Source organism: Gracilinanus agilis, chromosome 1 (assembly GCF_016433145.1).
Source record: "Gracilinanus agilis isolate LMUSP501 chromosome 1, AgileGrace, whole genome shotgun sequence".
Lineage (NCBI taxonomy): Eukaryota > Metazoa > Chordata > Mammalia > Didelphimorphia > Didelphidae > Gracilinanus > Gracilinanus agilis.
In genome coordinates this window covers 13727199-13734197 of record NC_058130.1, presented here as the reverse complement: position 1 = coordinate 13734197, position 6999 = coordinate 13727199, and positions in this window count along the sequence as shown.

Sequence of the window (6999 nt, the reverse complement as noted above, 5' to 3'; positions counted from 1 at the left end):
ATATATATATATATATATATATATATATATATGCCAAAATCACAAATGACTATAGATGCGAAAATACTAAAAAAAATCAAATACAGTAATACATTTTGATGACTGTTCATCATGATTAAATAAGGTTTATAATAAGACTGTTTCAATATCAGAAAGACAGAAAGACTTATCAGTATAAGCTATAAATCAAAGATCTCCCCCAATAAAAAAAAAAACCTTATCAAAAAATACAGAAAAACTTTTGGTGAGATCCAATACTCATTTTTTCAAATTTTTATTTTTCAATTACCAAGCACTTTTTAAAATTTCTTTTAAACCCTTAACTTCTGTGTATTGACTCATAGGTGGAAGAGTGGTGAGGGCCAGGCAATGGGGGTCAAGTGACTTGCCCAGGGTCACCCAGCTGGGAAGTGTCTGAGGCCAGATTTGAACCTGGGACCCCCATCTCTAGGTCTGACTCTCAATCCACTGAGCTACCCAGCTGCCCCTTTTACCAAACACTTTTTTTTTTAAACCCTTAACTTCTGTGTATTGGCTCCTAGGTGGAAGAGTGGTAAGGGTGGGCAATGGGGGTCAAGTGACTTGCCCAGGGTCACACAGCTGGGAAGTGGCTGAGGTCGGGTTTGAACCTGGGACCTCCCATCTCTAGGCCTGACTCTCAATCCACTGAGCTACCCAGCTGCCCCATTACCAAGCACTTTTGAAAATTTATTTTACCCCTCTCCACACACATGCTACATTCTTCCCACTGAGCAACAATTTTAAACCTCGAGAAACAAAGCCCTCAACTTATAGCTGTCCAGAAGAACAACTGTCTGTGTCAGCTATGTATAGCTCTCTTTTCATTATTAAATCCAACATTTCTCTGTTAGGAGATGAGTGGTAGGTTTCATTTTCATTTCTTTGGACTCTCAGATTATCATTGTATTGACTAGAGTTCTAAAGTATTTCAAAATAGTTTTTCTCCATAGTCTGATCTTCTCCATATAATTCTCCAATAATTTTCTCCATGGTCTTATTTCTACTCATTCATTTCACTCTGCATCAGTTCATAAAAGTCTTCCCAGCTTCCTCTGAAATTGTCCAATTCATACATAATAACATTCCTTTCCATTCATTGATTACAATTTGTTTAGCCATTCCCCAATGAGGCGGTGTTCCCTTAGACTCCAGTTGTTGGCTACCATGAAGAGAGCTGCCATAAATATGATTATACATATAGATCCTTTTCCTCTTTTTGAAAATTTCTCTGGGATATAAATCCAGTAGCAGTATTGCTGGAGCAAATGGTACGTACAGTTGAGTCACTTTGGGGGCACAGTTCAAAATGGCTTTCCAGAATGAAAATAATTTATAAAATATTATGTATTAAATTAAATTATGTATTAAAATTAATTGTTCTGAGGCAGCGAGATGGCTCAATAGACAAAGAGTCAGGCCCTCTAGATAGGAGTTTCTGGGTTTAAATCTGGCCTTAGACTCTTCCTTGTGTGACTCTGGACAAGTCACTTACTGCCAACTGCCTGGCCCTTATTGCTCTTTTGCTTTGGAAACTATTCTAAGACTGGAGGTAAGAGTTCTAAAAGAAAAAAAATGTTCTTGATCTTGGAGTTTTTTCTTTGCAAGTTCATTTATGGCTTTTTAAGTTTCTTTTTATGATATTTGATTATTTAAATAGTCCTTTCTTCTTAGTATGGATGTTTTTGCAAGTATTTATCTATTTCTTTTTTTTTTAAACCCTTACCTTCCATCTTGGAGTCATTACTGTGTATTGGCTCCAAGGCAGAAGAGCAGTAAGGGTGGGCAATGGGGGTCAAGTGACTTGCCCAGGGTCACACAGCTGGGAAGTGTCTGAGGCCAGATTTGAACTTAGGACCTCCCGTCTCTAGGCCTGGCTCTCAATCCACTGAGCTACCCAGCTGCCCCCTACCTATTTCTTTTAAGTTATCAGTTTTGTTATCATACAATTAGGCAAAAGCATTTCTGATCATTTCTTTTATTTCCTCTTTGGTTTTTGCAAGTTCCTCTTTTTCATTTTTGTTCTGAACAGCTTGGTTTTCCTCTCTTCTAAGAAATCAGGTTATCTAGCTATTTATTTTATTAGTTTAAAAAACTGGTTCTGTTTCTGATCAAATTCTGAAGGGCTCATGATGAATAATGCTCTCTATCTCCAGAGAGAGAACCAGTGAATTCCAAGTACAGATGGAAGCATACTGTTTTTCACTTTATTTTTCCTGTTTCCTATCCCCTCCCCTTTACCACATTCCCATGAACGATTTCACATGTATAATGAGCATCATATTGCTTGTCCTCTCCCCAGCTGGAGAAAGGGAGAGGAAGAAGTGAATTTGGAAATGATTTTTTAAAAATGAATGTTTAAAATAAATAAAATAGATGGTGGGGCTGGTTTATATATAGATCCAAAGGTCTTTTTGCTTTCTACTTCATTAATATTTTCTTTGGTTTTTATTATTTCTACTTTGTTATTTAGTTGGGATTTTTTGTTGTTCGTATTTTAAAATTCCACATCCAATTCATTAATTTGTATAAGCATTTAAAGATGTAAAATCTCTCCCACCGAACTGCTTTGGCTGCATCTCATAAAATTTGATATTTTGCCCTGTTAATTGTCATTTCCTCTAATGAAATTTTCTCTTGTTTCTCTAATTTATTTTTTTTGCTGACTAGTTCTTTAGAATTACATTTTGTAGGGGGCAGCTGGGTAGCTCAGTGGATGGAGAGCCAGGCCTAGAGACAGGAGGTCCTAGGTTCAAATCCGGCCTCAGACACTTCCCAGCTGTGTGACCCTGGGCAAGTCACTTGACTCCATTGCCTAGCCTAACCACTCTTCTTCTTCTGCCTTGGAGCCAATACACAGTATTGACTCCAAGATGGAAGGTAGGGGTTTTATTCTTAAAAAAAAAAGAATTATGTTTTTTAAAAACCCTCATCTTTATGCCTTAGAATTGATATTAAGTATAGATTTCAAGGCAGAAGAATAGTAAGGGCTGGGCAATGGAGGTCAAGAGACTTGCCCAGGGTCAAACAGCTGGGAAACGTCTAAGGTCAAATTTGAACAGAGGATGTCCCATCTCTAGACCGAGTTCTCTATCCACTGAGCTACCTTCAGTTATTTCCAAATGAATTTTTAAAGTTCTTTTTATAGCATTATATGCAGTAAATTATGTATTTAGTACTTGTGCTTTTATGTGTGTATGGGAGGGAGGGAGGTCTTTATACCTCAATAAAAGTCAGTTTCTGTAAAGGTGTCATATAGTGCATTTTGCACTTTCAGCCACGGCACTTAGTGCAATGGTTAGCGCAAAATAAGCATTTTTTAAAATTTTATTTTTACGGTCATGCAGAATCCACTTCCATATTGGTCACTGTTGTGAGGGCAACCAGAGCTCCCCCATAAAGCCATAAATACACAGATGGGAAAGACGACTCCAGCAGTTCTTTCCCTAGAGGTGGAGAGCCTTCCCCGTCCTGAGCCTTTCAGGAATGCCCCAGATCAGTGCACATAATAAGCACTTTAATAAATATCTTAACTTCCACTTTTGCATTTGCTCTTCAGTTCCTCACAGGGCGTGACTGAGCAGGGAGCCCCTTTGTGCGGAGGGGAGATCTGGTGAGGACTGAGAGGCGGGAGGGACCTTGGAGGGCACCCAGCTCAGGGAGTCCGGCTGCCTTGCCTTGAAGCCTGGGAAAGTCAGATGCCAGCCTCTAGGCTGCTCGGGTTCTCTGGCCCAAACGTGTCATCTCGGAGCATCAGAAGCCTGATGCACAGCTGGGGAAAGTCCTGCCACCTGAGAGGACGCCAGGGAGGAGCCTCTACCCCGAAGAGGAGGAGGGCAAGGAGAACCAGCCCTGAACATGTGTGTGTACATGTATGTGGATATAAACATACATAAACAGCCTGGCGTGTCTATCTACATCGTGCTCTCCCTCTATAAGCATGTATGTGTATTTAAACATAAAAAATATGTGTGTGTGTATACATGTATATGTATATATATGACTGTGGGATTGAGCAGTAAGGTGGGGTTAGAATGAGAGTGGTGGAGTCAGAAAGGCTATTATGAGTGAGAATGGAGAGAAAAAAGGCACATAAGAGATATACAATTTCCTTTCCTATTAATCCTGATCAGATTCTTCCCAGGCATCTCTCTGTGGTGGGCTTAAAGAGCTGACCTGTGGCGCACTAAGACGATTTCATGAAGTCCTTCATTTAGAAATCTCCCAGCCGTGCCACTATCTGAGACACACCTTTAGAAAGAATACCTGTTTACAGTCTGGTTAAAGAATAACCTCTTACAGGGAATAGAGGTTTCTCTCTCTCTCTCTCTCTCTCTCTCTCTGTCTCTTTCTGTCTCTCTCTGTCTGTCTCTCTCTCACTCTCTCTCTTCTCTCTCTCTTCTCTCTCTCTGTCTCTCTTTTCTCTCTCTCTTCTCTCTCTCTGTCTCTGTCTCTCTCACTCACTCTCTGTCTCTTTCTTTTTCTCTCTCTCACACACATACACAAACACACTTACACACATACACATACACTCACACTCACACTCACACACTCACACACATACACACAGCGCTAACTGCAGGAGACAGCGAAGCTCTGAAACAGCTCTATTTAGAAAGTGTCTTCAGCCTTTTTTTTTTTTTAATGAAGGCAAAAAGGGTTTTGTGGTGTTTTTTAAGGAGTATCAATAGAAGGATGTCTTTCCATGTGAGAAAAAGAATGAACAACCTGCTCTGCTCTGAGGTAGTTCCAACACAGTCCAGCTATAAGACACGGACAACATACCACCCCGGCAGAAGGTAACGTTCAGGAGAAGACACAAGTAGCTCAGGGGATCAAGAAGGGCTGATGCACAAGGAGGCAATTGAGCTAGTCTGGTAGGAAGCCTGAGATTCTAAGACATGGAGAGAAGAGGAAGAGCTTTCCAGGCATGACGAATAGCAAGTGCAAAGGCCCAGAGACTGGAGAGTAAAGGAAAAATTGTAACATGCCCATAATCACAACTAGTCAAAGATGATCTTTTATCTCTGGTTAATCTGTCTCATGTCAAATATGCCACACAAGATGTCAACTGGGCACTGCCAAAGCAGATCTCTGCCCTCAGGCATGTCATAGAAAGTCCTCTCCCTCCATTACTCTCTGTGTGACCTTGGATAAGTCCCTTCATTTCTGTACCTCAGTCTCCCTGTTTGTATATATAATATAATAGTGGCTAAGCATTAATGCAGTCTTTAAGGTTTACAAAGCTCTTTACAACATCATCTCCTTAGACCTTACAACAGCACTCAGAGGTAGGTGCTATTATTATCTTCATTTTACAAAAGAAGAAACTGAGGCAGACAGAATCTAACTTGCCTGGAGTCACACAACTAGGAAGTATTTGAGGCTATGATGGAACTCTATTGTGCTATAAGAAATGGCAAGCAGGAAAGTTTCAGAAAAATCAGGGAAGAATTATACGAATTGATGCAAAGCAAAGCGAGCAGAACCATGAGGACATTGTACATAGTAACAGAAACATTGTATGATGATCAAGTGGTTATGACTTAGCTATTCTCAGCAATACAATGGAAGGACTCATGATGGAAGATGCTATCCACCTCCAGAGAGAGAAATGATGAACTCTGATTGCAGATTGAAACATACTTTTTTTGCACATTTTTTATTATGTTATTTTGTTTTTGGGTTATTTTGGGCAACTTGGCTAATATAGAAATATGTTTTGCATAATTTCATACATATAATAGATATCAAATTGCCTGCCTTCTCAAGAAGGGGGTGGGGCAGGAGGAAAGAAGAGAATTTGGAATGCAAAATTTCTTTAAATGATTGTTTTAGTTTTTTAATGTTTTTACTGAAATTTTCTGTTTTTTAAAACATCATAGTAGTCCATGTACCCCTCTCCTACCTCATAAAGAACTATTCCATATGAGAAATAATATTTTTTAGAAAGAAAGAAAAAAAAGTCAGAACAATTAATCAATACATTGAAAAATATTTGAAAATGTGTAATATGTAATAACTGTCGACCTCCCACTTCCATGAAGGAGTTAGTTGATGGTGTCTTCTCGTATGTTTTCATTCCAGACTCACTTGATCTTTATAATTTTGATGCATTTACTTTTGATTTTTTGGTGCATGGTTGTTCTTTCTTTGTGGAAATTATTGTGTATATTGTTTTCTTGGTTCTGCTTACTTCATTCAGCATCAGTCCATATCAATCTTTCCATACTTCTCTGTATTCCCACATAATATTTTTTTAAACCCTCACCTTCCATCTTAGAATCAATACTGTGTATGGGTTCCAAGGCAGAAGAGTGGTAAGGGTCAGGCAATGGAGGTTAAGTGACTTGCCCAGGGTCACACAGCTAGGAAGTGTCTAAGACCAGATTTGAACCTAGGATCTCCCATCTTTAGTCCTGGCTCTCAGTCCACTGAGCCACCCAATTGCCCTATACATATAATTTCTTAGAGCATTATAATATTCCATTACATGCATCTATCACAATATGCTTATCCATTCCCCAACTGATTTGTATCGTCTATGTTTCTAGTTCTTTGTTATTATAAAAAGTGATACTATCAAAATTTCAGAGTACATGGGAACATTTTCCTTATTGATGACTTTCTTGGGGCATAAGCCTAGTAATGGAGTCTCTAGCTCAAAGGATATGGATATTTTAGTCATTGAATAATTCCAAATTGCTTTCCAAAATGGTTGTACCATTTCACAACTCCACCAACAATGTATTAGTATGCTTGCCTTTCCACAACCCCTCTACCATTAACTATTGCTACTTTTAAAAAAATTTATTATTATTTTTTAAACCCTTTACTTCTGTGTATTGGCTCCTAGGTGGAAGAGTGGTAAGGGTGGGCAATGGGGGTCAAGTGACTTGCCCAGGGTCACACAGCTGGGAAGTGTCTGAGGCCGGATTTGAACCTAGGACCTCCTCTCTTTAGGCCTGACTCTCAATCCAC